General features: G+C 41.9%; 1 protein-coding gene across 3 annotated transcripts in view; it reads right to left on the bottom strand.

The window, feature by feature from the left end:
- Nucleotides 1-21,841, bottom strand: part of LOC149201225 (uncharacterized) — a 324,845-nt gene that overhangs the window by 38,299 nt on the left and 264,705 nt on the right. The window lies entirely within an intron of this gene.

Raw genomic sequence — 21,841 nt, 5'->3', positions numbered from 1 at the left:
TACCACATGAAAAACATACTCAATAGAGTCGCATGAAGACAAAAATTGTTTACATTTATATTCTAACAAGAGCCTGCTTACCCAAAAAAAAATGTGTGCAAAGATGTACCACCACCCAATTTCATGTCATCACTTAAATTATCAACAACTCACATGAATAGTTTGACAAGAGCATGCCTCAAAACTTTAGAAGATCATATCCAAAGCAATGTCCCAAACGTTGCCACCAGTAGAAAATCAACAAGGGTCACAAAAACAAAAAAATCACGAAAATATCAATAAAAATCAGCAAATTAAGATACCACCAAAATATCAGTAAAAATCAACACACATCAGCTAGGCCAAAAAATCGTGATTTTGATATTTTTTTCACGATAAAATCAGGATGTTTGCAACACTGATTCATAGTTTCTTAAGATATTGCCTTCAAAAATTCAAACTTCTGGTTATAAATCAGAAAAAGACATTGTTATATATATATATATATATATATATATATATATATATATATATATATAAGTAAGAAGCAATGTTCCACCAAGACTCCAGTGCGGGGAGACGCGGGTGCGGGGAGACGCACAGGGGGGACGTGTGGGAGTACCCTCAAATTTTAGGGAAATTTTGGGGGTGCGGGGAGTCGTCGATATATATATATATACATACATACATACATACATACATACATAGATATATATATATGTATGTATATATATATATATATACATATATATATATGTATATATATATATATAAAATTCAAGTTGATATTATATACATATATATATATATATATATGTATATATATATAAAATTCAAGTTGATATTCATTGTTCATTGTTCAATAATGAAAGCATAAAAATATTAAATAGACAATTGAAATTTGAGTCATTGATCCATCCTCATCATTCATTTTGATACATACATCATTCATATGACATACCCAAGTGACAAGTCTGATTATTGAATTAATTATTATTCATACATACCATGAGATTCGAAAAACATAAATAAAAATCAATAATAAAATATTCAAATACATTGATCGATAACTTATTCAAATCAGCGCTGCGTGGAAATGGAAATGACTTTGGGTTGAAATGAAATGAGCTTTTAACTTTAAGTTTTGTCTTTCATGACTTTTAGGTTTAGGCTTTTAAGTTTTAGTTATTTAGTTTTAATTTTAATTTTTTTTAGACTTTTAAGTTTTAGTTATTTAGTTTTAATTTTAGTTAAAAAAAATAAAAAATTAATGGTTTTGATTTTTGAATTTTTTATTTTGAATTTTTTTATTTTTAAGTCTTATTAGACAAATTTAAAGGGGGACGCCCAAGTGCACCCTTTTTGGGGAGTCTAGACTCCCACACTGAAGGGGGATGCCCAGAAGCACCCTTTTTGGGGAGTCTTGGGGAGTCTAGACTCCCACACTGGGGAAACGCACCCCCTTGCGTCTCCCCAAGGCTCCCCAAAAAGGGTGCGTGTGGAAACGCACCCCCAAGAGACTCCCCGTCCCGGGTGCGTGGGGTGCGAGCACCCAACCCTGAGGGACGCGTCCCCGTGGAACACTGGTAAGAAGTACTGAGAGATAATACTTATAACCTTTCATAAAAGTCACCAAGGTGCCCCATTAGGAATACTACAAAGCCTTCCCATGGTAACAATCATGTCATTCTTCTTAAATTATCTTTTATAACTATATATGTTTATTTCTCGGATTATTTGAATAAAAGCATATGTGAGCTTTTTCAGCTGCATTGCAATAACAACCATATGACCTACTGTATACAGTGGATTAGCCTTGTTTTCTTGTCTCCACTGCCCAATTTCGTGGTTACCCTTGTATCCTACTCTCGTGGGATCTCCTTTACTGACCATTTGGCTTTTGGGTTGGCACCACATAGGAAATCCCGATTTTGGTTGCATGGTCTCACTTCTTGATACTACCTACATCACCCTCATTCCACTCATTTTAGCTCCATTCATCTATATTCAATTTTTCCCATCTAGGTCCACATGTGTCCCTTCCCCTTGTCCACACCTTAGGTCAAGCTTGGAACGATTCCCTGAAGGTTGAGGCCGCGAAAAAAGAAAAGAAAAAGCATAATTTGGCCACTCTCGACAGGAAATGTACCACAAAATGCAAAACATGGCAGGGACATACAAATTTAGAGTGTGGGCAAAAGCCAAACATGAGCTCTACCCCTTATCCATGCCCATCACCCTTGTTCGTATGGGCCCTAGATGAGCCCCCTTGATCATTAAGGAACCCATGATTGTCCCAACACCTGGTGGGTGATGAAGTGCCCCACCTTAAGCAGTTATCCACTACTACATATTACACATCATGCTCTCATCCCTTGGAACCCTAAGCAATAATGAAGAAATATCAATAAAAGGAAAAACGCATATGAAGAAGGGTGGAAAAACAAAGGTTGGGGTAACTCATGTACCATGATTTGCTCCCTCCTACACTCACATACCCAGGTGTGGGCTTCCCTTATTATAGCTACCCATGAACCTTGACATGTGGTCTGGATGATTCCCCTGATCCCCACTCCATTCCATTATTATATCATTTGCCACCTACCACTTAAAGGATGTACCATGGACATGTCACCCCCTTTAGAGGTTGAAACCACCTAATAGGGTCCTTGGTTAACCCCCTATTGAGCTTGGAGACACTTGTACATGCCAAAGCCCACTATGGAAGGGCATGCCACCATGAAGTGCCCCATTGATCCCATAACTCATAAGTTTATTACTTGAGTATTATAATGACTTATTGTATTGGAGGCCAAGGGGATGAACTAGATCTTATGCAGGATTGCAGGTGGGTCTTCATTTGGGGTTTGGTCTCCCTATACGAGCCCCTAGCCCTCTAGAGGGCCACACTGGCAATTGTAAGGCAAGCGTTGAGAGCCATGGACCTCTACCATAGCAAAGATTCCTTCATGGATCCCCAGCATTGATAATTGATTGCCCGTAATCCACCTTTTGGATGAGGATGATGCATATAGTTCACCGTGCCCAGTAGGCTCCACACTTGCACCATACACTTCCAGCATCTAGAGGATGTCTACCATTACAGAGGGAGGGCTTACATCACGTTTGATCCACTTGGAGACCCATGAAGATATCGTTATGCCCCCACACCCACTTGGGACCACCATAGGTTCTTGCTTGGAAAAAAAGGGGCCAACCCCTTGTCCACTATGTTTGGAGTCCATTTCTACATCATGGCACCCCTTGGAATTCATTAGGCCTCCTCAAAGGCCCAACTACTCATTGTATTGATTATTTGGCACTCTCGATAGGCTTATTCATGTATTATTGAGCTATTTGGTGGGCTTGTCACCAAAAGTCTCGTTATTATGCAAATTATTTTATTTTAGGGGCTCAAATAAGCCATTTTAGCTAAATCGAATTCATTAGAGCGTATAATTAGAAGTGAGATGATACATTTTGATCATCATCATTTGGATTGGGTTATCTTCTCTTGTGAGATGTTTGTTGTCCTTCTTGGAGGACGCGTTTGGATGAATGGATGTTTGGATCTCTTTCATTTTGTCTTGGAGCTTCATTATCGGCATATGTTGATGATTAGATATACTCTTTCTTACATGTAAGTACTCCTTAAATGCTATACTTGTTATTTTCTCTTCTCACATGCACGTTGCTCGGATTTTCTCTATACTAGGCTAAAAAGTCCTGCTTTTCTAATTCGAATTTCTGGAAATTTGATCTTTTATAACATTGCATCATGTCATGGGCCGTGTATGAATGAATGAATATTCCTAGAGATATTTTGTATCAAATTTATCTTGTTAAGTCATTAAATATTGCAAATCGAACTGTAAAGACCATGAAGTTCCTTCTCTAATGCCCTCATGCCATGCGAAGTTATTTTCAAGGCCTCCTTGACCAAGTGAATCTATTCCAAACTACAAATTGTCCTTGACTCCATCTCTCCAAAAGGACAAGGCACTAAACTGCCATTGGTGATCAATTTCAGCATTTATTTTTTCACCTCCCTCCTTTTCTAGACCTAACCTACATAAGCCACCTAAGGTATCAATTATCTGACAATCTAGCCATCCAAACACTTTGATTTTTGGTCCACAACTGCGTTGACATTAGCTCTAGAGGCCCTCCAAATTTGAAGCAAATCCGGCAATGGGATCTCGAGATATAGCAAGCCCTAGCTCAAGGACTATTTCTTGCCCTAGGTTTCCCTTGTCTATGACCTCATTTGGATCATTGCACTCTATTCCAAGAATATTTGCCCATTGATCCTCTTCTCTTCCACAATTAGGTCAAGCCCCTCCTTGAGTCACCACTTCCACTTACTTGACCTAATTTTGGGCCCACCTGGTCCTGTGTGGTCCTGCAACCTATTAACGTTAACATCACAAAGACCAATTGGAAACCAAGTTTTTATGAGGCTTTCCTGGACTAAGTATCTTCCTTACAAGTCTTATCCTCAAACCCTAACCCTTGACATCCCTTAGTCCTTCCTAAGAAGCCTTATCCCTTGCTTCTCAAGCAAACAAACCATACAATTGAGTCTCTCTTGTGAACAGGCCTTAGGAATCTCTCCTCATCATTTCATTCACTCATTCTTCTAGTGATTCCTTTTATATCAGGCACCCTCCCATCGGTGAAAGTCCATAAAGTGCAGGGTGCCTTAGCTGAGGTGACAGTGGGCTATCGCTCCATTGTTGCCCTTGACCTAGCAACTGCCCTTTTAAGATCCCCTCCTAGGGTCCCTACTAGTATGAGCGATAACATTTTTGGCAACGTTACCAGGGAAACGAGACATGTGTCTTGTTCTCCATACAACAATATTGATATGTCATTCTTGGTGACTCCATTGGAAGAACAAAGCCCTAGTTCTTCATTGATCTCTAACGTCAATGCTTGTAAGGTGAAGCAAGCATTTGTCAAGGCAATTTCATTCACCCTGGCGACTCCCATGTCATTAATGGACCAACATGTTGACCACATATATTCTCGCCATAGGTATGACAAGGATCCCGAGATATCCCTTCTTGGAATAATAAAAAATATGCCAACGTTCAATGGGGATCCACATTCCGCAACCAATCACATGGTAAGGTTCATGAGGTATCTTTCCAAGCAAAATATAACTCAACCTTGTGACCAAATGGAATTTCTTTTCCTATCCATTGCCCCAATACCGAGAGGCTTGAATCGTGTGAACCTAAAAGTATTCCCTCTCTTTCAATGTTGGTTGTGCACTTAATTTCGCATAAAGGGTCCGATTTCCAATCTCATGAAGACATATGCCAAATGTTGGACGTGGCCCTTCGAGAGGAGGAAGATATTGAATATGGTTTTATGCTTGAGCAAGAGTATCATGATTCGTCTCCAAATCATCAAGATCAAGAGATTGATACATGCCTGCAGGATTATGCCGAAAAAGAGACCAATGAATCGAAAGGCATGTCCTCCAAGTATGTCCATCAACAAACAACTATACCTTAGAAATTAACCAACAGTAGTAAGGAGAAAGAAGAGATCACAATGCCCAATAAGGGACACCATAAATTAGGTCCAAGACCACGGAAAAACCCCACAAGGGGAAAACCAAACCAAATCCTTTTTAGAAAGATCCTTTAAAATACAATACAAGGACTATACTAACCCAAGAAGACTTTCACAAGTGTAAGGTTTCCATAACTGAATGTCCAACAAAAATCACCAAGGAGAAGTTAACCCTCTCACAAGACTGGAATGTACCCTTCCTTGAGCTCAAACTTCAACGAACAATAGGCCTCAGACTGATATGAGAGAATCAATCCAGACCTGCCACCGCAATGTTCAGATCTACCACTACAAAACTCGAATCTTTGTCACGGAGTTCAGATTTGCCACCACATAGCTCAGATTTGCAACCACAGAGCTTGAATCTATGTCAGAGAGTTCAAATCTTCCAATTCAAAGCTTGAATCTATGTCACAAAGTGTTAAAATTGGCAACTAGGGCCAAACTCCATGTGGGTAATCTTATATATGGCAGCTGATATTTTTCTTGGATCCCTCTCATCGAGAGGTGTAGGATTGATCTAAAAATCATCCGATTCCGATAAGTATTCCTGGAGTTATGAATTTATTTGTGTTATAAGACAATTCGTCAAGGTTGGCCAGCAACCAAATAAACCCGACATGTGCTCAACGTTTTAGTATAAATAGAGGTGGCCTTCAAGTCATTCCAACACACTTGGGATCTCTTCCTCTATCTACTTGTCTTTGGGTTTTAGTAGGAGGAGAGCCCCTAAGGAATAACGTTGCCCTGATCCAGAGGGCAAAAAGCCGGAACTGTCGGAAAAGACAGAACTACCGGAAAAGTCGAAACTGCCGGAAAAGCCGGAACTGCCGGAAAAGACAGAACTACCGGAAAAGTCGAAACTGCCGGAAAAGCTGGAACTGCCGGAAAATCCGGAAATGCCAGAAATGTCGAAACTGCCGGAAATGTCGAAACTGTCGGAACTGACAGGACTGCCAGAATTGCCAGGAACAACTGGCACTGCCAAGAACAGCCGCAACTACAAGAACTGTCAGGAACTGCCAAAACAGTCGAAGCATCTGTCTCCGAAGGAGAGCAGCATGCAAGGGACAACTAACTAACATTGGGACAGTTGTATGGTACTTAACAGCGAATACACCAAGCATGTGATGTTACAACTAGCATGCAACAACAAGCATGCTAAGGACAACAAGCATGCTAGGGACAACAAGCAAGCAAGGTGCAGCCAACACATAGGTCAGGATGGCAACATGGTGCAGCAATGGCACATAATGCAGTACAGTGATGGGTACAGTGATGATTAATCAAGCGTGATGAGATGCAGCATAGTGATGATGGGTGCAGCATGATGCAGCGCGGTGAGGTGCAGCATGATGATGAAATGCAGCACAACTATAGGTGAAGGAGTCACCTTGGAGAATCAGTTGAAGCAGCATATCTTCAACTGATCTCATGTATCATCTTCTTAGAAATTATCTATGCTCTTATCTAGAAAAGTCAAAGTGTTGACTTCTATTGTAAATGTACAATCTCTCTCTCTCTCTCTCTCTCTCTCTCAGCTAAAATATTGAAGAACATATACGAAGAATTGATCAAGGGTTCCCCACATTGGGGTTTCTCCCTGGCTAGCGCCACATCTTCTGTCCTCTTGTCTTGGCTTGTCTTCTGCGATTTATGTTTATGTTCTATCTGCAGTTTACTTTAATGCTAATGTGATTGCTAATCTGGAATAGATATGGAGCTAACTGTGAAAATTGAAATAAATTGCTCTAAGCATAGAACATACCTAAAATTATCATGGTATCAGAGCTGAGGTGAAGACAATGCCCAAGCAAGAGTGAAAGAGCAATCACCGAAGACAGTTGGGAAAGGACAAAGGGATAAGTGGATTCCTCATCCCTCTTCAAATTCACCAAGGGTGAAGTCGAAGCAGAGAATACTATCAGAATGGCGCAGCGGAATATGGCCTACCTAAAAATCATTTCATTGGAAGACTGGATCTCAAGGCAGAAGGAAAGGCAGATAACTAGTTCGGCCATTATGTGAAACAGTGTCCGAATGGCAGGGACACATAACTTGATGATGATAACAATCATTCCAGGGACATCTTCAATGATCGAAGGAATGATAGGTAATGCGAGTCATCAAGGAAATGGTCGACTCTTCATAGAAAGCAAGGAACCCTAGGTATGAAGAATCAAATGTTGTTTCTAATAAGATAAAGAAGCGTTATCTTGTATTGGCCCTCTCCTTCAGATTCTTTGGGAATCTGGCTTATAGAATGTAGTGCTTCAAGGCACTTCATCGGATAGATGGGTGCACTCTCTAATTTGGTAGAGATGGAAACAATCGTGGGATTTTACTTGGACCCGATGCCAACTATCCCGAAAAGGGTGTAGGGAATGTTAACTCTCAATTGAATAAGGGTAACTCGATTCATTTAAAAACTCTCTTTTATGTACCTGATCGCAAGAAGAACTTGGTGTCCATCTCAGAAATGGAAGTCAAAGGTTTCAGGGTGGCATTCCTCGATGGAAAGGTACGTGTTAAAAAAAAAAATATATATATATATATCTATATATATATATATATATATATATATATATATATATAGATATATATATATATATATATATATATATATATATATATATATAATTTTCAAATATGCTTTTTTTCATGGGTTCAAGGTTGGCAATTTGTATCAAGTTGCAGGATGGTCCAATGGGGATCATGTCAATTGACATATCGCATCTATAACAACGGAGGTCTACCTATGGGGCCTTACCTGATGTGAGTCAAATGGTGATAGGGATGTCTGAATTCAAGTAGAGCATGAAGGTGCATGTCTGAGATGTATCGAAGGAAAATCTTATAGGGGGACCATTCCCCTCATGCAGCAAGTCCACAAGTATGGAACAACCCGATGAGTTTGAGATTCATGATTAGGAATCTCATGTATATAGGTGGAAGAAAGCCCTCTATGGCTTGAAGCAAAACACTCTGGCGTAGTATGAGACGATTGATAGCTCTCTGATGAAGCTGAGATTCACTAGGAGTGAAACCGATCCAAACCATTACCCGAAGGTTGTGGATGATAGAACTCTCATACCAACAACTTGTGAGGACGACCTATTTCTGACAGGTGCAGACCCTCTCATTTGCAGAAGTAAGAGGGAGTTGGATTCTGGATGTGGAATGATAAACTGCAAGCCTGTGACTACCTCAAGGATCTTAATGTTCAGAAGTTATAAGGTAGTGATGTCGGACCAGATTTGGGAAATGCCCCTGAATTTCATAAACTCATTCGCGTTGATGTTCTTGGTGAACTTCCATCCGAACATATGTTTTGCAGTTAGCATGGTGAGCTCATATTTGGTTGAGCCTCACTAGATTGGTGCCAAGAATCTTCTGATATATCTTCGGGGCACAATCTCTCATGGATTGAGATACACCGCCAGAAATAAGAAACTTCACGATTATTCGAATGCTGATTGGGTAGGCAGTGTGGAGGATCACTAGAGAGGTTGGGGAGATCAGTGTGCCACAGCCTCTCCATTTTATTTTGTGGCTAGAGCACATCCGATGCTACCCAAAATCAACACTCCCTCTTAGCGAGGACTGTGCTTTAGCAATACTCCTCACAAAGTATTACTCTGATCATCCGGCATCGGTACCTGTGCTGATGCTAGGCCTTCCTACCCACCATCATCTGCACTGCTACCTCCTATACTGTTGCCCATGGTTCTGCCACTACCACCGTTGCATCTGTACGATAGCTCCCTCTGCATCTATGTTGTTGTTGGTCCTTCCTCCCAGCACTGCATCTGCACTGCACCTCCTCTCATCATGTTGCATCGTGCTACCAACTACTACAATGCAACCCAGTTACTAAGAAGTAAGTAACTGATCTCCCAACCGACCTCCTAGTTGGGCTGGAAACACCCACTGATGCTGAAACTCCCTCTATCGCTGACAAGTGCTTCCTCTCTCTGACCTCTGCGCTGCTGCAACAACTCCCTGCATCTCGCACCGTTGCACACCTCTCTGTGCTTTCCTCCACTGGTGCCACACTACTGTGCCTCTCGCATTGCTGCAACCTACTAGCTCTGTGTTGTCTCGTGACTCCTACACTTTAGCTCTCCTTGCCGATCCATCTGCATCCATCTCTACCCACCCAGCCATTCCTACTACTCCTCGTTGGATCTCCCGTAGTAAGGTCTAATCCAAGAGGCTGGGTACCTCAAGGATCCTGCCCCTCATCGCCTGTAGTCCACCTGACTACAACTCAATGTCTCCCCACTTCCGCTCAAGTGGTGTGTGTGCACTCATGGCACAGTCATCGTCTGTCAAAACTTCCTTCTCTACCTGTGTTGGCGCTTCTTTAGTCTCGAAAGACTCTCCCTTACTCTTCTTCCTTGGGCACTAGGTCGCATGATGACCCATCTCCCCACAGTGGAAGCACTTGATCTTGGAGAGATCTTTCTTCTTCCGCTTCTCCTGCTTTCTCTCAGATGCTAGGGCCACATCTTCCTCCTCCTACTGAACTTTGATCCCTTTGCTGTTGCTACCTGTCTTCGACTGTCATCTGATCTCTTCCTGGCGAAGAGCTACCCACATCTCGTCCCAAGGAGGGAGAGTCACTTTGTCCACGATACTCTAAACAAACACTTCCCAATCTTCTGAGACAGCATTTAGGGTTGTCCTCACCATAAGCTCTTGATCCGATGTCGCTCCTATATCAGTCAACTGGTCTCGGATCTCATTCAGTCCTTTGAGGGAGGTGTCAATCGATTGACCCTTCTTCATCTGATACAACCTCATCTGGTTCTCAAGCAGCATTCTTTTCTACAAAGAAGTATGTTGGCACAAGTTCTGGAGAGCCTCCCACATTTCAACTGTCGTTTCCTTCTCGGCTATATGTGGTACCACATGATCCTTGACCCCGTCAAGGATAATGCACTTGTCCCTCGCCATCGCCTCTTCGTACTTATCGTTATCATTGGGGTCGACTAGGATAGCTATAACCTTCACGGCAAAGTTCTTGACACGATTCCTGTCAAGCACTGATAAGATTATGGCCTTCCAGACTGCCAAGTTCGATGCTTCGTCCAGTGTATCCTGGGATCTTACCCTGTGTAGTGCCATGACGCTCCTCTACTTCCCTCCTGGAAGTTCTCTGTTCAATTACTCTGAGTCTCTACTTCCCGTCTGGAAGTTCTCTTCTGGACTCCCTCTGAGTCCTGATTTCCCTCTTGGAAATCCTTCTGCCGCTTGTCGAGATGCCCCCTACTTTGATCGTCTTCTCAACTGCACTGCTGATCCAGGTTCCTTGACTTGAAACCCTCGGTAACAACTCCTCTGGCCCTGCTCTATCAGGCATTGTTCTGACTACAGTACCTCACCAGCTCCACTCTACAATATTTCTGCAGCCTTCTAGACTCCAGCAACTTCCTCTCTATGAACTACGTCAGCCCCTCTCTGCCTCACACTAGCTCTGCGTCAGCCTTGGGATGCCCTGCGTCAGCCCTCTTGCCTTCTCCGTTAGCAATGCTGGCCTTTCTGAGGCTCTACGCAGCTCCTGACTTCTTCTGCGTGGCTCTAGCTGGCTCTGCGTCACACTTCTTGGCTTCTGCGCTGCTAGAAACAGCTTCTGTCACCTCGGGACAGTTGTTTTCTGTTGTTATTGCTCCGCTCGCCTGATATCTTTTAGTCTTCCTGTGATCTGCAATCACGCTCTGATACCATGTCGAAGCTTTTAAGTTTACTTAGTTTAGAAACCCTTCATGCACTTTTTTTGATTTATTCCTACCTACTTGTTATTTTTCTTTAACAAGTTATTTACAAAGTAAATACTGAAAATAAACACCAATGCATTCTCAACATATTACAGATCAACAACTAAAAGAAACAAGAACAAATACACCACATGACACCATTATTTTTGGACCAATGTCCCTAGAAAAACCCAATGCGGGAAAACCAGTGCAACTATCTGAGGGTTTTCTTATTAAGCAATATCAGAGTACAATCTGGGTGCCAAAACTGGCCTACCCAACATAAAATTTCCTTAGCAGCTATACCTCACAGTTCGAGAGAAATCTCTTGGCTAAAACCCCGGGAAAATCCTTTCGGCAGCTCCTCAACACAAAACTGGTCAGCAACCCCAGCATCTGCCCAAATTGGACTGCGTCAGCCCCTCTCTGTCTCACTCTGGCACTATGTCAACCTTTCTTGGCCTGCGTCAGCCCCATGAGGCCTTACGTCAGTTTTCTGGGCCTCTGCGTCAGACACGGTGGCCTCTCTGGTGCTTTGCGCAGCACTTGGCTACCTCTGCGTGGCCCTGCATGAGCCCTTGTTGGCTCTACGTCACTCTCCTTGGCTACTGCGTTGCTCTCCCGACACACTCTCTACCTTCTCTATTTCTCTGTACTCAATGCCCCTCAGATGCTCTCCCGATCACTGATTCTATCTCTCTTAGCAAACCCCGCACTAGAGAATAGAATGATTGATCATCTGGTGTACTCTCCAAGTGACCGCCAAGCCTCTTCTTATACTTTTCCTGTTGACATCTCAACGGCCGAGATTAGATCTGGCTTGATCCATGTCTTTTGGACCACTCTAACACAGATTCATATTAATACACATTAATATTTTATTTTCCCTAAGTTTACACTTAGGGACTCCATTAAAAATATGAATTACTTTAATATCTCCTAATCTGTTTAGAATCTGCCCAAACCCTTTCTGGGTATTGGAGATCTCATGCGTCCCAACCTCTCCACCAAATTTCATGGCTAGAGCACATTTGATGCTACCCCAAATCAACACTACGAAGAATAGGACCTTCAAAAACAGTGGAGAAGGGGTTGGCCCCTTGTAATAACCTGTGGTGCTCCAAATGGCATGTGGGGGCACACAAGTGTCCTCGTGGGTCTCCAAACAAATCAAAGATTACTGTAGATCGCCCGCAAGGGCAAGAATGATGGTGTGTGTGATGCCACATCATCGTGCAAGTCCTGGATCATCTGCCAAGTGTATGGTGCAAATTTGGGATAGCTAGGCATGATGGATCAGGTGCATTGTCCTCGTCCAATAAGTGAACCACGAGCAATTTTTGAAAGGTTGTGGGGATCAATGGAGTGTTGTTTGCTTCCGTGGAGGCCCATGGCTCCCAACACACACCCTACATGTGCCAATGTAGCCCTCTAGAGGATTAGGACCCTGTATAGGGAGACCAAACCCAAAATAGAGACCATCTGCAATCCTGCATGAGATCTAATGCGTCCTCTAGCCTTCCAGTATAGCAAGTCATCAGAAAAATAGAGTAAATGAGTTTACCAATCATGGACCATAGGTGGGGACTTCATAATGGCCTGCCCTTCCATAATGGGCTTCGGGATGTGCCATTGTCTCCTATACTCCAAATGGGGTTAACCAATAATTCTATTAGGTGGTTTCTACCTCTAAAGGAGATAATATAATCAAGGTACATCCTTTAAAAGGTGGTGGCATGTGACAGATTAGTAAATGGAGTAGGGGATAAGAACAGGTAGGCATGGGCCACATGTTGGGGTACAAGGGTAGCTAATAAAAGGGAAGCCCATACTTGGGTTTATAATGTATAGGAGGGAGTAATTGTGGTACATGAGGTGCCCCGGCCTTGATTTTTTCACCCTTCTTTATATGCCTTTTGCCTTTTTATGATTTTCTTTGATTAACTACTCGAGGCTCAAAAGGTAAGAGCATGATGCATAAGATATAACAGCGAATACCCCCTTTTAAGGCAGGGCAATTCATTGCCCGCCAAGGGTTGGCACTGTTAGCCCTAAAGTGCAACGCTGCCATATTGGAGGCTAGAGGAGGGAGATGATCTACTTTTATGTCTTGGATAGGGCCCCGCACGGGCCATCACCCCACCTTCCTCACCCTTCCACTTCCTTTCATTCCGCTCATTTCCTAACCCTACCCTCACATCCCCACGGTATCTTTTTCACCTTAAGCCTAAATAAATTAACCCAAAAAAAATGTCAAAAAAGCCTTACCTTTCCATTCATGCGCGCCCTCCACACTTTCCCGAGGACATCTCCTGCCACCGTGTCCCTCCACCGTTGATTTTCCCCGCTGATCCAATGGCCCAAGTCTCACCCGATCAATGAAACTTGCCTGATCGTTCTCCACCATCAGATCAGCGCCCCCAGATCTGAAGGCTATCGCACAAGCAATTAGCGAGAGGAATACCCGCCCGATAAAGGCAGTTTTTCTCTCTCTTCTGCTGCAACATGTCATCCGCTGAATGGAATCGGGCGGACTCCACCGTTTACCACTTACCGCCCGATGAGCGCCCGATATAAACCATAAACGCCCAAACCAAACCACCTCCGAGTGTTATCGTCCGCACACCTCCTTCACCCGATAACCATCCGATCTGTTCACCTAAGATCTAACGGCCCGGACATGTTCCTCTCCCACCGTGACCTCAAACCTCCTACGCACAATCTCCACCGTGCATTCCCCTTGATCGGACGGCCTGCATTCATGACCACTCCCGATCATCCCCCACCTCTCTGTCACTTCTCCGCCGTTCGACTTGGCACATCCATCCACCCATGCACCTCATACTCCACTCCTTATCTGTTATCTAAAGAAGAAGGTGGCCGACTCTATCAGTCTCATGACAGTCAAACCGCTGAACCGAATTAACAAAAAAGAATGGTCGATGGAAGGACACAGCACGATCCGGTCAGCAGAATTAAACAGTCATGGAGCTCCACTGCCACAATCAAGCCAACCACCTAGCAGGACAGCGCAGTACCAGAATGGAAAGGAAATCGCGTCATGGAACGCAATCAGACAGTTAATGCCAGTAGGTGGTTAATTAAGACATCCCCAGCCCTAAACGGCTAAGGATCATTGTAAAGGAAAACTATAAATAGCAGAAAGGAAGATGTAATCAGGGTTGTTGTTGTGCGGTTCAACTTCTGGAGAGTGTAGATATTTTGTTCCTTGCAGCGTCTCATCTTCATTTTCAGTAATACAAGCTTCTTTTGCTGCTACATGCTCGACGTCCATTTCCCTTCTTTTTCTAAACTTGCACCTGGATTGGTTTGTTCACGCTCTCTCCTATGTCTAATGCTAGATAACTGTCATCTTATCTCTGCATTGATAAATTGGATCTATTGTTGAATAGGTCATCTATGTTTCTTCTGTATCTAATGCTAGATAGCTATCATCTTATCTCCGTTTAGATAGATTAGATTTACAAGTTTCATTCATTGGCTGCAGTTGGCCATCATACGTTGTGTATGCATCTGTTGGTGTGATTAGTATTCTTCATTCACTCACTTAATCTGCAAATTTTTGAGCGTTAGTGGTCTAAAGCCTTGTAGGCTGAGGGTGTTCATGCATGTCTGGAGTGAAAACAGAGTTGAATTGGTTATCTGACTTGAACCAAACCATTATCCATTCCAATAGTTCCTAGAACAATATTGAAGATTATATGTTACCAAGCATCTCCGAGTTACAACCAAGGAGAGTTTCCTAGAGAGCTAAAAGGGGCAATCATGGGTTCCCATATGATGAAGGAGGTTCATAAGACTTGTAGGAACTAGGGTGATGACCATGATGATGGGGTAGAGTTCATGTATTGGCTTTCGCCCACGTGTTAAATGTGTTTGTCCCGATCATCTTTTGCATTTTCAAGTACATTTTCCTGTTGAATGTGGCCAAATACGCTTTTATCTTTCTTTTTAGCTACATCAACCTTCGGGCATCATTCCAAACCATGAACCAAGTGTGGGCAAGGGGAAGGGGCAACCTAACCCTATGTGAACCCAAGTGGAAAAAATGATGAATGGGGTAATTGAAAAGAGGGCAATATAGGTGGATAGAGCGGTGGGACCACGCAACCAAAATCGGGGTTCCCCATGAAATACCATCCCTAAAGCCAAATGGTCAGTAAAAGAGATCACACATGACTAGAATGCACGGTTAATGTCCAAAAGGGGTCTAGGGGACAAGGGTTTAGACATAACCCATTCTTTCCGCCGAATCCCCCCATTAATCCATGCCAATAAGTGTCCATGATAAGCAAACTACAATATCTAATTACCAAATGACAAGGCATACCTTTAGGTTCGGTAGGCCCATCTTCAAACATACGATCATGGCAGATGGGCGAGGGACCACATGGTTGGCTCAAGTTGCGAAGAAATGGCACAATGAGCTAGCTAGTGGCTACAAGGGGTTATTGGTTGTTGGCTGAGGACCATCTTGGAGAAAAGAATTCTCCTAGGGATATCACCCACAAAATGGTGGCTAACAGGACAGTCATTGACATTGTCAAGCTAGAGATCTAATATGCTAGAAAGTACTAGTGGCATATGGAGTAACCAGGATTGCCACATCAAAAGTTGCTTAAGAAAGACTACCCAGTTAGGGTAACCAGAAAGTAGCCACCCATTGCAAGAAGTCGATTGGTCTATAGTTAAGCCAAGGCATGTGGTTCAACATTTGTTGAAATACCAACATGGTACAGTTTGTCCAGGCACAATGATGTTGAGAAATCTATAGTGCAATGATTAGAGTGATTTCTTTTTCTTTGGTAACTGCTTGTGATGCATTTTTATTTTTTCTTACTTATTAGCTTCTTTACTTATTATTATGTTTGTATATCATCAAACAACTACCAAAACAAGAAGAACAAGAACACAAGAACATAGGCTGCAAGCCAGGGCCAAAACAGCTCCAATTGAGAGGAAACCCAACAAATCCCTTCTCTTCCTTCTATATTCTTCCATTGACAAATTCCAAGACCTCTAGACCAAGACGAATACCCTTCAAGACAAAGTCCAACCTTTCTGGATGATGTACTTTCCTTAAACAAGTCAAACCCAGTCAAATCTTTTCCAATAGCACAACTTCGACCCCCAACTATAAAATTTCGACCTCCACTATAGCCCTGAAATTTTCGGCCCTCCTATAGATGTTTCTACCACACTGGTGGGCTTCGTTTAGCCTTCCAATGCTTTCTCAAACCTTTGCTTGGCTTTGTCTTCCTTCTACAGCTTGAGGATGGCTTCTTGTGACCTTCTTTCCTTCCCTTCTTAAAGATTGAACTTGTAGAAGAAAACCCTAGATCTGTTGCAGAAACCCTAGCCTTCCTTCGCATGTGTGAGAGAGAAATAGCCCAAAAACAAGTCTCCTTTGTCCTCTTCCTTCTTCTTTGTGTTCTTCATGTTCCTCCTTCACTTGGATGAGTGAGAGATGAATGTGCTTCAAGGAGGTCGAGTTTCCTCCTTTATATAGGCTTCTCAAGGTGGACGTGGCTCCTCAAATTAAGCTGACTTGGCCTTGAAGGGTATTTTGACACTTTTAAGGACAAAAATAATTTTCTTTACAAGTTACAATGTGCCCGACGAGGTCTTAAACTTATGATAATGACTCTTTTGATTTCTTGACCTAGGACCATCCCTAGAAGCACTCAATGGGTACTTAACCTATAAAATAAAAAACCTTGAGCATGAAACCCATGCTCCAAAAATAATAATAATAATTTTCTTTCAATTTACAATTTACAAGAAGCAAAATTTACATTTGATCTTTATGAAGACCGAACCTGGTTACACATTTCTCAACACTCCCACTTAACTAAGGATGTATTCATAAATGATACATGGACATTCTCAATCTGAAAAGATCTCATAAGAAGAGTCTGTAGAAAATTAATGATCTACACCCTTATCCATGTTTAGAAGTTTGCATGTGTTTATTTGGCCCAACCCACATGTTTTGTCATACAGATATAAATTTCAAAATGCATTAATTGTAAACATTCAAAGATTACTTCTACTATTTTTCACTTTTCCTATCAGCGGAAATTAATACAAAATTTAGGGAAGCATTCAAGCATGTGAGACACTTATTTTTTCTCAAGGTGACCCCAAATAAAACCCACAAGGGCTCTTGGGGAATACCGGTCTTCAAAGGAGGATTTTATTGCTTAAGAAATTAGTGTACACAAAAATAAACATAGTACTTATCTCCCTTCAGCGGAAGAAGCATTAAATGCAATTTCTGGAAATTTGTGCCCACTGATAATTTTCAGATTTACAAATTTTTCATACCCAAAAATTTTCTGCTCTTGCCCACAACTCACCTCCTCGATTTCAGAGTCGGAAAATCCACCTCGAAATTTGTGCTAAAGCAACCTCGATCTCTGTGCCAAAATAACCTCGAATTTTGTGTGAAATCTGCCTAGATTTCTATGCTAAAACTGCATCAATTTCTTCTCTACAAGTGATTGAAATGTGCCTCGAAATTCATACCTGGGGACAACAAAGACACTCAAAAATCACGCTGAATAACCCCTCAAAATGCGTGCCACAACCCTCAAAATTCGTGTTCTTGTTTGCCTTGATTCTTGCATTGATCATCCCTTGATATTCGTGCTCCTCTCCTTGGAATTCATGCCTCCTATGGCTTCCTCCCTCGTACAAAATTGAACCCTCCTTCTCTAGCTGCAAATTCTCCTTCAAGTTCTCCTCTCCTCCTCTCCTCATGCTGTCTCAAGTGTGAAGTGAAAAATGAGCGTCCATTTTCTCCTTTTGTCTTTTAGAAAAGATTGAATCCCTAAACCTAGGATCCAAAGGATGAGATTTAATCTCCAAATCTCAAGATGTGTGGTTGAGATTAACTCTCACAATTGACCCCCCTCACACATTGGCCCCATTACTTAAAAACCTCCTAGTATCTTTTTCAAGTTGTGTACATATTTCTATTTTTCTCATAAAATGATTTTTCAAGTCACTTTAATATTAGAAAAGTACACTTAGTACTTTACACAGAAAACCACTTTATAAAGTACAAGTGATTTTCATATTAAAAACCTACATGGTACAACACTTTTAAGTACCTTTTCCACCCATGACATTAATATAACTCATAAATGTCACCAAGACAAAAGTCATTAATGTGTCTACTAGGTTAAAAGGCATAAATGCTACCTCTCCATGGTACTATTTGCAACAGATTCGGATTGGTAACCCATCTGTTTAGCGTCATAACAACCAGCGTTCTCATATAGCAAGGCCTTGACTAACAGCTCTATCTCTCCACAACATCAGAGCACAATGCTCACGAGACCAATGATTTATAGACATCATCATCATTGTCTCTCAAGGTACATACCCCACCCGAGTGTTCACAGAGTATGACCTTCTTTGGATTATTCTTAACTTGGATAGCTAGTCCTCAAAGAATATTGGTCCAAGACTACCCTTATCTTCGATTCCCTACCACATACTCAAAGAGCATCGAATGCCAAATGTTTACCCAATCCTCCATTATGTCTTCCCAAGTGAAAACAAGAATGATGTGCCTATCTCTCCCTCTCAATCAAGGAGGATACATCAACCAAACCAAGTTTGTCTCTCAGATATACAAGCTTCTTATTAGGAAGAGACTTTGTTAATATGTCATATACCTACTCATCGATGGAGATATACTGTATCTGTAACACACCATCTTGTACTAGTTTCCGAATGTAGTGATACTTGTTGTTGATATGTTTTGTCTTTCCAAGAAATACTAGATCTTCAAACAATCATATAAAACTGGTGTTATCACAATGTATCATTGTAGGGTCCATTGGTCCTTCAAATAGCTCTGATAGCAGCGTCCTTAACCAGACAGCTTCTTTGCTTACCTCACAGGCTACAATGTACTCAGTCTCAGCACTACTCAAAGCAACTGTATCTTGCTTTCTGCTCATCCATGAGATCATAGAGGATCCCAAACTATAACATCCTCCTATAGTGCTCCTTCCATCCTGCTCACTAACTCCCCAATTGGAATCTGTATATACAATCAAGTGGACATCATTCCTCCTACAATATTTGAGGCAGTAGTGGATTGTTCCTTGCAAATACCTTAGTATGGGTTTTGTTGCTAACCAATGATCATGTTTTGCCTCCACTTGAAATTTACTGAGAATATTTACGGCAAAACATGTCTGGTCGAGTATTCACAAAGTACATCAATGAGCCAATCAATTGCCTATACCTGGAAGGATCCACAGGGCTTGATTCGGAACTCCTTAGCCTTTTCAAGTTTGTGATCATCGGGGTTGTCATTGGTTTGCAATCCATCATGTCAAACCTTTTCAACATCTTGATCACATACTTTCCTTGACCTAGATAGATTTCATTAGGTCCTTCCCTAGACTTCCAATCCCAAATAGTGGTCCATGAACCCTAGATCCTTCATGTCAAATTTTGTTGCTAGATGCTTCTTACATTCTTCAATTCGACCTTCTACACCAATCAAGAGAAGATCATCCACATACAGAAGAATGATTATCAGCTCTCCCTTCACAACCTTAATATAAAGGTTTGGATCAACATAACTCTTTGAGAAGCCTAATCTTTGTAGGTATGCATCCATTCTAGCATACCATGCCCTTGGTGCTTGCTTGAGGCCGTATAATGTCTTCTTCAATCTACAAACATATGCCTTTTTGTCCTTAACTTCAAATCCCAAGGGTTGCTCTATATAGACTTCCTCATTAATTGTGCCATTTAGGAATGCAATCTTGACATCCATTTGGTGGATGTTCCATTCCATTGATGCTGCCAAAGAGACCAACGACCGAATAATTGTATACCTTGTTGTTGGAGCAAATGTCTCTTCATAATCAACGCCTTCTTGTTGAAACAAACCGCTAGCCACAAATATTGCCTTATATTTATCAATACTTCCATCAGTTGCATGTTTGATCTTGTAGAGCCACTTGGAAGTTACCACAGATTTGTCTCCAGGCCTAGGTACGATCTCCTGAACTCCATCCTTCATTATAGATTGATATTCTTCGTTCATGGCATCCTTCCATTCTTGGTGATTGACAACTTCTTCAAAAGAGGATGGTTTTGCTTCAATTAGTTTTTTCCTGTACGCTGCATACCCAGTATCATTTGGGCTTCTTGCTTTCCCTGAATGTACCTTGAGCTGCTCCATGACCTTTTTCATCTAGAAGTGTAGACTTCAACCACTTAGGTCTTTTTTTGGTTTCGTAAATTACCACAAGTTGTATTGGTTCATGGAGACCTTCATCTTCATGCTTTGATTCTTCTTCATCCCTAATAACTTCTTTTTCGAATATCGGAAGTTCTTCATCATCACAGTCCATAAGGAGATTCTTTGATTTCTTGAGTGCAATACTTTCCCCAAGTATCACATCTCCAATTACTTCTATTCGATGTCCGTCCTTTATGTAGATCCTATAGCCCTTAGAAGAGCTACTTTAGCCCAAAAAGGTTCCCTTTATGCCAGAGATCGAAACATCAAAATCCATCCATTCATCCAATTTTGTCCCCCAAAAGGAATAGGAAAAATCTCACAAGAGAGAATGATCCAATCCAAGTGATGATGAGAAAAATGTATCACCTATCACATATTTATATACTTCCTAATGAATTCAATTTAATTAGACCTGACTTAGCCCCTAAAATAAAATAATGTGCATTATAACAAAACATTTGGTGAAAAGCCCACCAAATAGCTCAATAATGTAAAGATAAAGCCTCTCAAGAGGGTCGAATGATCAACAAAGTGAATCGTTGGGCGTTTGAGGAGGCTTGATGAAATCCAAGGGGTGCCATGACGAACTTCAAACATAGTGGACAAGGCATTGGACCCTTGTAATCCAACCAAGAACCTATGGTGCTCCCAAGTGGGTGTGGGGGCACAAGGACAACCTCATGAGTCTCCAAATGGATCAAATATGTTTGTAAACCATTTGTAAGGGCTAGAGTAATGACATAAACCCTCCATTCACAACGGGAGGCATTTTGGAATATATGCCAAGTGTATGGTGCTACTATGGAGTCAATTGAGCATAGTGCACCAGTGCATCATCCTCATCCAAAAGGTGGAACACGAGCAATCAATGAACACTGGTAGGGATCCATGAAGTAAAATTTGCTACGATGGAGACCCATGGCTCTCAACGCTCACCCTAAATGTGCCAATGTGGCCCTATAGAGAGCTAGGACCCCGTATACAGAGACCAAGCACTAAATGAAGACCCATCTGCAATCCTGCATAAAATCCAATGCGTCCCCTTGCCCTCCAATACAACAAATAATTAGAATAATCAAGGAATAATGCTTACAAGTTATGGGATTAATGGGGCACTTCATGGTGGCATGCCCTTCCATAGTGGGCTTTGGCAAGTAAAAGTGTCTCCAAGCACAGAAAGGGGGTTAGCCAAGGACCCTGTTAGGTGATTTCAACCTCTAAA

Source organism: Pinus tabuliformis, chromosome 2_1, assembly GCF_031772625.1.
Source record: "Pinus tabuliformis cultivar Carrire ecotype Pingquan chromosome 2_1, CPIR1, whole genome shotgun sequence".
Lineage (NCBI taxonomy): Eukaryota > Viridiplantae > Streptophyta > Pinopsida > Pinales > Pinaceae > Pinus > Pinus tabuliformis.
The sequence above is the reverse complement of the archived record's forward strand: the minus strand, read 5'-3'. Positions and strand labels throughout refer to the sequence as shown.